Below are 9,888 nucleotides of genomic sequence, written 5' to 3' on the forward strand. Positions count from 1 at the left end.
CTGCCCCACCCACCCCACAGAGTTGTTAATCTGGGGAAAAATTGAGGAGGGTGTTCTACAAGTAAGCCATCTCAAGTTTCTTGAAAAATGGTGGGCTCTAACCAAGATGTAAATAGTTGTAGTAAAGTTGTAGCTGAATAGTAAATATTTTTGGGATTTGTATACCACACTGAACCATATATTAACCATTTGGGCTAGAGTTGTAAATACCACTTAGGCCAAAATATGGCTGACTGGTTCAGTATTTGCTATGTCATTCAGACAGAAGTATTATGTGTTACGAAGAGAGAGCATTCTCTATGGAGGAAATCCTTCTCCACTGAAGTGCAGTTGGGGCTAATTTCACAAGTTTTCCACTTCAGATTAAAGCTTTATTTAACTGATCATAGTCGAGTTGGTCTTTTTGATTTTACTTCTTCCTAAACTGCATACAGTAACTGTTCTGGCTTTTTTTTGTTATTGTATTTCAGAATCATAAGTTGTCAGTGAGGATATATTTACCAGATCACTAGAGAGTTTTTGGATTAAAGGCAACTGAACAATCTAGTAAGAATAGCAGAAGAGCTAGGGGATAGTGGAAAATGGGATCATTTCTGTTTTTCAAAGGAGTATATTTAACTCCTTTCAAAATTACATTTTGCACCTTATTTTTTCAGTTTGGACAATAGATATTTTAAATTTAAAGTGTTTTAGCAGGATGCATGCATAAAAATGTCTATTGGGGAGGAAAGCAGGGCCAAGGTTACTGTCAATTACCATAATGAAGATACTATAGTCTTAGTATGTAGTAGGAAATTGTTTTCCCTAGGACCGTGATGGTGAACCCATGGCACGCGTGCCACGGGTGGCACGCAGAGCCCTCTCTGTGGGCACGGGCACCGTCGCCCCAATCCTAGGCTTTCAGCTGGGTTTATAAAACCTTTTCGCTTTAGGCTTCCACCGCCATGTGCAAAAAAAAAAAAGGTTCAATCAATCAATCAATTTCAACTTCTCGTGGGGAAAAAAAGATCTCGCAAAGTTGGAATTGATTGATTGAACTTTTCAGTCTCACTTAGTCTGCCATTACCACCACAGCCATGCCCACCCAATGAGCCACACCCACCCAATGGGCTACACCCACCCAATGGGGCATGCTCACCCGGCACCCGATGATATATGTGGGTTTTGGGTTGCAGTTTGGGCACTCCGTCTCTAAAAGGTTCGCCATCACTACCCTAGGATAATTTGTCCCCCACAAGGTTGCTTTCTCTTTGCATAACTTGCTTCATTCCTAAAATTCTTTTGTTCTTCAGAAGTATTTCTTTTTATGAGCTTGAAAAATAAATTATGTCTCTGATAAAAGCAGTTGAGCAGCATCCTAATGCGTAGAGATGTTCTCACTAGGTAAAAGCCCTTGGACTGTGTTTGTCTTGTTGTGAAATACTCTTGCTGAGCAGGGTGGGCAGGAAACAGCCTTCAGTAAGCTTAGCTAGTGATCACAACACGACAAGACCAAGACCGGGTTCACAGATTTCAGGGAGATCCTGATCTGGGCTACTCATCCAGTAGGGTGTTGTTGATACCTGCAAGCATTAAGGATTGGTGTTCCATGTAACAGTATTCTCCTAGGTCTATATTCAGAGCTTTACCTCCAGGCTGAGAGTAAAAGCCTTGTTCTTCCTAAAAATAAGTGAGATGCTATGGGAATAGGATGGGGGGGGGGGGAAATAAGCAGCTGTTCATAAGCATGGCTATTCTAGAAAGAACATTTTATCCATTGTTTTTATACACATCTTTGTATTTTATTTCACAATCTGAAGAGCAACATGGAATTACATATTTCTGTTTATTTTGAAATACCTTAATACTTTTTTTGTTCACACATTGATGTGATGTATCTGGAAAATGGATACCCAACATTTTAAAAGATAAACCCAGAATCTGTGCTCTACATGTCATGGATGAGCACATGGACATGGAAATTATTATTCACTCCACTCCCTGCTTCTGTTTTGGAAATTAATTCAGAGCACATAGCCATTTGTGTTAACCATTTGCCTCGTTATAATGTTTGATTAAGGCTCCCTGAGGCTTATAAGCAAGGATTCCAAACAATTGCAATTGCAACTGCAATTATAATCCAAACTTGGTTCCAAGGCATTTGTTACAGTTAATTGCTCTGCCCATTTGTCTCCAGCTTTCCTTGTTTGCTTGCCAGTTTGCTATTACATTGAACAAAAATAATTTAGCAGGATATCCTTGACCCAAGAGAGAAAAAGGAGGGCGGGTGCCGTTGGAAGCTTAGGAAAAGCATCTTTCGCTGCTCCAGAAACTGCTTATAGAAGCTTTCCATGTTCTTCCTCTGCGCCAGCAATTAGAGGTCTCTTTTGATTGCTAGGCTCCTATAGATAGCAAGCTGATCCGATAACTCATAGATTATCCGATAATTCGCATGCTAGAACAGGAGCATATTACTTTGGGGGAGGGGCTGAGGAGTTGCATTCAGAAGACTGAGTGAGGCCAAAACAAAAAAAAGGGGGTGGTGGTGCAAGGATTTAAAACTAGACCTACTTTAATTTAAATTTTTAGCCTGATTAACATCAAATTGATCAAGTGCTGTTAATATGCCCCAGTTATTTCAAACTCAAATTCTTTATTACAGGCCAGGGATCCAAATTAATCAGAACGTAACTAAATAAAATCTACAAAGTGGAACATACAAATAAGGTATGCAAAATAAAAATATTTGCAATCACGTTTGCGCTATTTTGCCAACAGCAATGCACAAGTTTTACAAGCCATGAGAATAAACCTTGCAATGAGGTCTTATCAGCTAGTAAACACTGAACATAACATTGTTCAGTCAGTCCCGGAAATGTTGTTAGAAGGAGTGGTAGGAGTTCTTTGCGTGCATCTCAATAGATCTCATATCGCAGAATATGAGTTTGTGTTTCTATGTCACTATCTTTACAAGACCAAGCCTTTCAGGATAAGGGATTTTACAGAATTCTCCCCCAGCTCTGCTGATGTGTAACATTTAACTGTAGTAATGTAATACTCACTGAGATGTGTGTGTATAAATTAATACAAATTTGGAGGGTTTTGTTTTATTGATTAAAGCTAGCTGTGTCAGACCTTGAGGTTTTTAGCTGCTATTTAAATGCACATACCCATATTGTTTTTTTCAGCTTTTGTTAACCCTGCCCTCTAATGCAGGGCAACGTTAGGCATGTGTCTTCCCACTTAGAATAGCTTTCTTAGGAAATTTGACTGCATCCTTCTCAAAGTTTGACAATTAATTCCTAGATAGAATTGGGCTCTGTGATTTGGATAATAATAATAATAATAATTATTAATAATAATAATAACAACAATAACAATAACAATAACTAACAATAACAATAACAATAACAATAACAATAATAATAATAAAGTTGGAAGGGACCTTGGAGGTCATCTAGTCCAACCCCCTGCTCAGGCAGGAAACCTTATAACATTTCAGGCAAATGGCTGTCCAGTCCCTTCTTAAAAATCTCCAGTGTTGGAGCATTCACCACCTCTGGAGGCAGGCTGTTCCACTGGTTAATTGTTCTAACTGTCAGGAAGTTTCTCCTTAGTTCTAGGTTGCTTCTCTCCTTGACTAGTTTCCATCCGTTGCTTCTTGTCCTGCTTTCAGGTGTTTTGGAGAATAGCTTGACTCTCTCTTCTTTGTGGTAGCCCCTGAGATATTGGAACACTGCTATCATGTCACCCCTCACCCTTCTCTTCATTAAACTACACATACCCAATTCCAGCAACCATTCCCGATATGTTTTAGCCTCCAGTCCCCCAATCATCTTTGTTGCTCTTCTCTGTACCCTTTCTAGAGTCTCGACATCTTTTTTACATCGTGGTGACCAAAACTGAATGCAGTATTCCAGGTGTGGCCTTACCAAAGCATTGTAAAGTGGTATTAGTACTTCACCTGATCTTGATTCTATCCCTCTGTTAATGCAGCCTAGCACTGTGTTGGCTTTTTTGGCAGCTGCAGCACACTGCTGGCTCATATTGAAGTGATTGTCTACTAAGACTCCAAGATCCCTCTCACAGTTACTACTATTGAGCAAGGTACCACCTATACTATACCTATGCATTTGATTTTTCCTGCCTAAGTGTAGAACCTTACTTTTTTCACCATTGAATTTCATTTTGTTAGATAGTGCCCAGTGTTCGAGTCTCTCCAGATCCTTCTGTATCTTAAGCCTATCTTCTGGAGTATTGGCTATTCCTGCCAGCTTGGTGTCGTCTGCAAATTTGATGAGTTCCCCATCTATCCCCTCATCCAAATCGTTAATGAAGATATTGAAGAGCACTGGGCCCAGAACAGAGCCCTGGGGCACCCCACTGCACACTTTCTTCCATGTAGATGCGGTTCCATTGAGGACCACACGCTTAGTACGGCCTGTCAGCCAGCTACGAATCCATCTGGTGGTAATGCTATCTAACCCACATTTTTCTATCTTATCAAGTAGTAAGTTGTGATCTACTTTATCGAATGCCTTACTGAAGTCCAAGTAAATTATATCTACAGCATTCCTCTGGTCCACTAGTTTTGTCACTTGGTCAAAGAATGTAATAAGATTTGTCTGGCATGATCTGTTTTTGACAAACCCATGTTGACTTTTAGTGATGACTTTGTTTGCATCAAGGTGTTTGCTGATTTGTTGTTTGATTATCTTTTCCAGAATCTTCCCAGGTATTGAAGTCAGGCTGATAGGTCTGTAGTTTCCTGGATCTATTTTTTTCCCTTTTTTTGAAGATGGGAACTACATCAGCTCTCTTCCAGTCCTCTGGTAGTTCCCCAGTGCTCCAGGATCTTTGAAAAATATAGTTCAGTGGTTCTGAGATCACGTCTGCCACTTCCTTGAGAACCTTGGGGTGTAATCCATCTGGTCCTGGTGATTTGAACTCGTCTAGGCTGGACAGGTGCTCACTTACCATTTTCTTGCCTATCTTAACTTGCGTTTCTATTCTGTTTTTTACGGCACTGGTTTGGGTAGGTTGGACTGTTTTTTCCCTTTGTGTAAAGACAGATGCAAAAAACGAATTAAATAGTTCTGCTTTCTCCCTATTGCTTGTCACCTTCTTGCCACTTTCCCCCACTAATGGACCAATCATTTCCTTAACTTTTTTCTTGTTTTTTATATGTTGAAAGAAGCATTTTTTGTTATTTTTGACTTTGGTCGCAAGCCTTAGTTCATTTTGAGCCTTAGCTTTCCTCACTTCATCTTTGCAGGCACAGGCTATTTGCTGATATTCTGACTTAGTTATGTGCCCCTCTTTCCAATTCTTATACTTGTCCTTTTTATCTTTCAATTTATCAGAGAGTTATTTATGCAGCCATGCTGGTTTCTTTTGAGAGCTGTTATTTTTCTTCCTTGCTTCTTCTTGGCTCTGAAAAGCTTGAGGGCAGCTGATATGCACTGGACACCTCTGTAGAAGATGAAAGAAGGGATTGCTGAGGGACTCTTCTGGGTGTTTGAAGCAACCTGAGCAGTGTCCATATGGTGCCTCCCAGATATTTGAAATCAGAGCCTGCTCTATTTTATATCCTCCAGGAGTCCGATGCAATTTTTAAAAAGCCCATGTAAAACACACAACCTTTGTGTCTATGGAGATCCTGTCAGAGCTGAAGAAGCTTCTTGGATGAGAAGCGAAACGTCTTTAAAGAAAAACAAGAAAGTCCAGTTGCCTCTTGAAAAAGCACCTTTGTGGCAGCATCTTTGTTTTTTCATAATTTATCAGATTAATAATAATAATAATAATAATAATAATAATAATAATAATAATAATAAATAATTAATAATTAATAATAATAATAACAATATAATAGAAACAGCTAGAAAAAATAATGAAATATCATGATTTACACATTGAAGTTGAGTGATTGTGGAGGAAGAAATCAAAGGTTGTACCACTAGTAATAGTTGCCCTTGGAACAATACCCAAAGGGCTGCCTAGATACATGGAAATTTTGAACTCATCAGACCTGAATATTCTGACTTTGCAAAAAACCACCCCACTTGGAACTCCCTATGTACTCAACCGTTACCTTAATACAGTAGCTCTTAGGTCCTTGGTTAGGACTTGAACTGTTAAGTTTTTATCAGTCCCAGACTGTGAATTGAACTGAAGATTAACCAATAATAATAATACTTTTTATTGTAGTCATAGACCAGCATTACGAGTAGGAATGAATGTTTTATACAGAAATGGGCCTGCATTATCTGCATAAAGCAGTGCACATACAGGTCTTCTGTCCAGTTTGGGAGGGATGAAAATCTCCCTTAACGATATTAATCATTGTATTGATATAATAATTCAAGAGTAAAAGAGCGAGGATACACTTTTGTTCAATCCCCTTGGGATATCACTGCGTTTGAGAGATGCCCAGCTATGCTACATTCCCCACCCTCAGATTGGATGATTCATGATAGAATCAAACACTTGCTTAAATTCAGCAAGTAGGACATAAAGAACCACTTTTGTTGGCTGAGTGTATTTCTCTGTCAAGCAGGAATCAGTCCTTGATCTCGTCCAGAGCAGCCTGCTTAGAATCTTCCCTCTCCTGCAGTGAGGAAGCTCTCTTTCTCCAATCAGTCTAAACATTTCCAGTAGATGAATATGGCATAGGTCTATTTATTTATTGCTTTTAAAATAATGACAAAAAAGGAAAAACAGAACAAACCGCACAGATAATTATGGCAAATATATATACATACATTTTATTTTATTTTATTTTATTTTATTTTATTTTATTTTATTTTATTTTATTTTATTTTATTTTATTTTATTTTAATTCCATTTATATCCCGCCCTTCTCCGAAGACTCAGGGCGGCTTACAAGCTTAGCAGTAGCCTTCATTCTATGTATATGCCTGCTTATTAGGGCTTTCACACACACCCCAAGCGGCATTATTACAAAGTCAGCTTAATTGCCCCCAACAATCTGGGTCCTCATTTTACCTACCTCGGAAGGATGGAAGGCTGAGTCAACCTTGAGCCTGGTGGGATGCGAACCTGCACTAATTGCAGGCAGCTGGTGTTACTTAAGGAGGCATTAGCCCACTGCTCCACCAAGGCTCTTTTTATTCCTTTGACAATTTGTGTCTGGCGTATATCTTACTGATTACGCTCAGAAGGCTCACTGGGTGATAATTTGTTGGTATATCCGTTCTAGATAGAGACAATAATGCTTTTGCCCTAGTCATTAGGAATAATTGCTATTTATTGATATGGATAAAAAGAGAGGCCAAGGTCCATCAGTCAGGATATTCATTCCAGAGGTATTAAATCCTTGCACGAGAACTTTCCAGGTTTAATTGCCTTATTAATTCATGCATTACTGACATTGAAACTGGGAAACAATCTGGTAAATGTGTCTCCACCCCCCCCAAACCCCCCCCAACAGTTAACTTTTATGGTTTTCTTTCCAGCAATACAAAGCCCCCAAATAACTCTCCCAAATCATTGCAGGAGTAAACTTCTCTAAGGGGAAGAGTTAAACTTTGGGCCTCCCCCAATTAAATGCCAAAATTTGGCAGAATTTGTTGCTTTTTGCTATAAAATGTGTTCAGGCTCCATGAACAGCCACTTTCTTTTGAGAGAAATTATGACTTTCTTCTTAAAAACTTCCATTGTTGGAGCATTCACAGCTTCTGGAGGCAGGTTGTTCCACTGATTAATTTTTCTAACCGTCAGGAAAATTCTCCTTAGTTCTAGGTTGCTTTTCTCCTTGATTAGTTTCCATCTGTTGCTTCTTGTCCTGTTTTCAGATACTTTGGAGAATAGCTAGACTCCCTCTTCTTTATGGCAGCCCCTGAGATCTTGGAACACTGCTATCATGTCCCCCCTCGTCCTTCTCTTCATTAGACTAGACATACCCAATTCTAGAACCGTTCTTCAAGTACCCTAGTCATCTTTGTTGCTCTTCTCTGTACTCTTTCTAGAGTCTCAAAATCTTTTTTACATCATGACAACCAAAATTGGATGCAGTATTCCAAGTGTGGCCTTACTAAGGCATTGTAAAGTGGTATTAACAAAACATAACATGTTCCCCTGGTCATGATGGGCTTTTTTTTGGTATGCACTCTTATTCTCTGGGGACATGAGCAAAGAGCCTCTTAACTCCACTCCAACTCTGAATAGGGTGGCCATTTGTGCCTGACCAATAAAGTGTGTGTAGATTTCTCCAAATTTTTATACAGTATACTTATTTACACCAATATGTTCACTGAAAAATCTTTCCCCCACTTTAATAGAAACAGTGTTCATTTTATCATAGGGAAGGCTGTGATCTGTGCACCTGCTCAGGTTGAAAGGCAACTTCAGGTGTCTGCCTCCTCCTTCTAAGGGCTGTTAAAGAGGACCATTCTTGGAGACTCACTTAGTAATATTTATATATTTATAGTTATTAAATTTTTATACCGCCCTTCTCCCGAAGGACTCAGGGCGGTGTACAGGGCAATAAATATTAAAAAACAAAGTACAAACGTTAAAAAACAATTAAATAATTGTGCCCGATATATACTATAATTAAAACCATGTTAAAAACCCAACCCCAAACCCATCAAACCAGGCCGGATTGCTCAAATAAGTAAGTTTTTAGATCCCGCCGGAAGGAGCGAAGGTCGGGGGCCATCCGGAGCTCAACCGGCAAGCGGTTCCACAGGTCTGGCGCGCCCACCGAGAACGCCCTCCCCCTGGGGGCCACCAGTCGACATTCTCTGATCGGAGGCACCCTGAGGAGGCCCTCTCTGTGGGAGCGCACTGGACGGAGGGAAGTTGACACCGGCCGTAGGTGCTGCCATAGGTAATCCGGACCCATGCCATGTAGGGCTTTGTAGGTCATTACCAGCACCTTGAATCTCACCCGGAGAGCAACCGGCAGCCAATGCAGCTCACGGAGCAAAGGTGTAACATGAGAGTATCGGGAGACTCCCAACACAACTCGCGCGGCTGCATTCTGCACCAGATGCTTCAGGTGCAGTTGCAGCTCTTCAACAGAAAATGGCCTTCCTTAAACTGTATCCTGGCTAAGGGATGCTCCTTTCCCAACAGATGCAGACAAATCACTAAAGGAACAAGTTGCTTTTGTCATTTCAGTTGCTGGCCTCTTTGTTACTGCTGTGCCTTCCTATTCTGTGTCTCCTATTGAGAGAATTCGCGATTGCCTGTGTGCCTTGAGTCTGCCAGTAAGAGTAGAAACAATGCGCAGATGTTTATCATATTCAAAAAAAATATGGCACAGTGTTCAGCATTTAAAGTTTAATGAATACTTTTTAAAAATCCAGGCAAGTGACATTGCTGTAAGCTTGAAAGAATGTGAGTGGATGGTGACTAGGAAAAAAAAATACTATTATGCTTGGCAGGGCTGAGACAAGTAGAAGGGCAAGACAATGGATCTTACAGAAGAATAGGAAGAAAGAAATCGCAGGATGTCTTGGGAAGAGGGACTAGTTCTTATTAGAAAATGGCAAACAGTTGACCATGCTGATATCTGGAATCAAGAGGACTTAACGGCAGGAAGAATAATATTTATTTTATTTTTTTATTTTAATTCCATTTATATCCCGCCCTTCTCCGAAGACTCAGGGCGGCCTACAAGCTTAGCTGTGCTTTGAAAAAGAAAATGAGAGAAACCATACTTGATGGCTGGAAGTAGTTCTAATAAAAGTTCCAATAGAAGAGAATATCTGCAGCTCAGGATTGAGCTGTGGAGTCCTGCTCTCTGAATTTGGCTGGGTTTCTTCCAGACATTTCATTACCCAACTAGATAACATCAGCAGCGCTAACGAGTGTGGGGTTTGCTTCTAGTTTATATACAGTTGCTTGCCTTGTTAATGTTGGTGAGGATGTTATTTAAAATAT

This window comes from Vipera berus (genome assembly GCF_964194415.1).
Source record: "Vipera berus genome assembly, chromosome: 2".
In the NCBI taxonomy this organism is placed as follows: Eukaryota; Metazoa; Chordata; class Lepidosauria; order Squamata; family Viperidae; genus Vipera; species Vipera berus.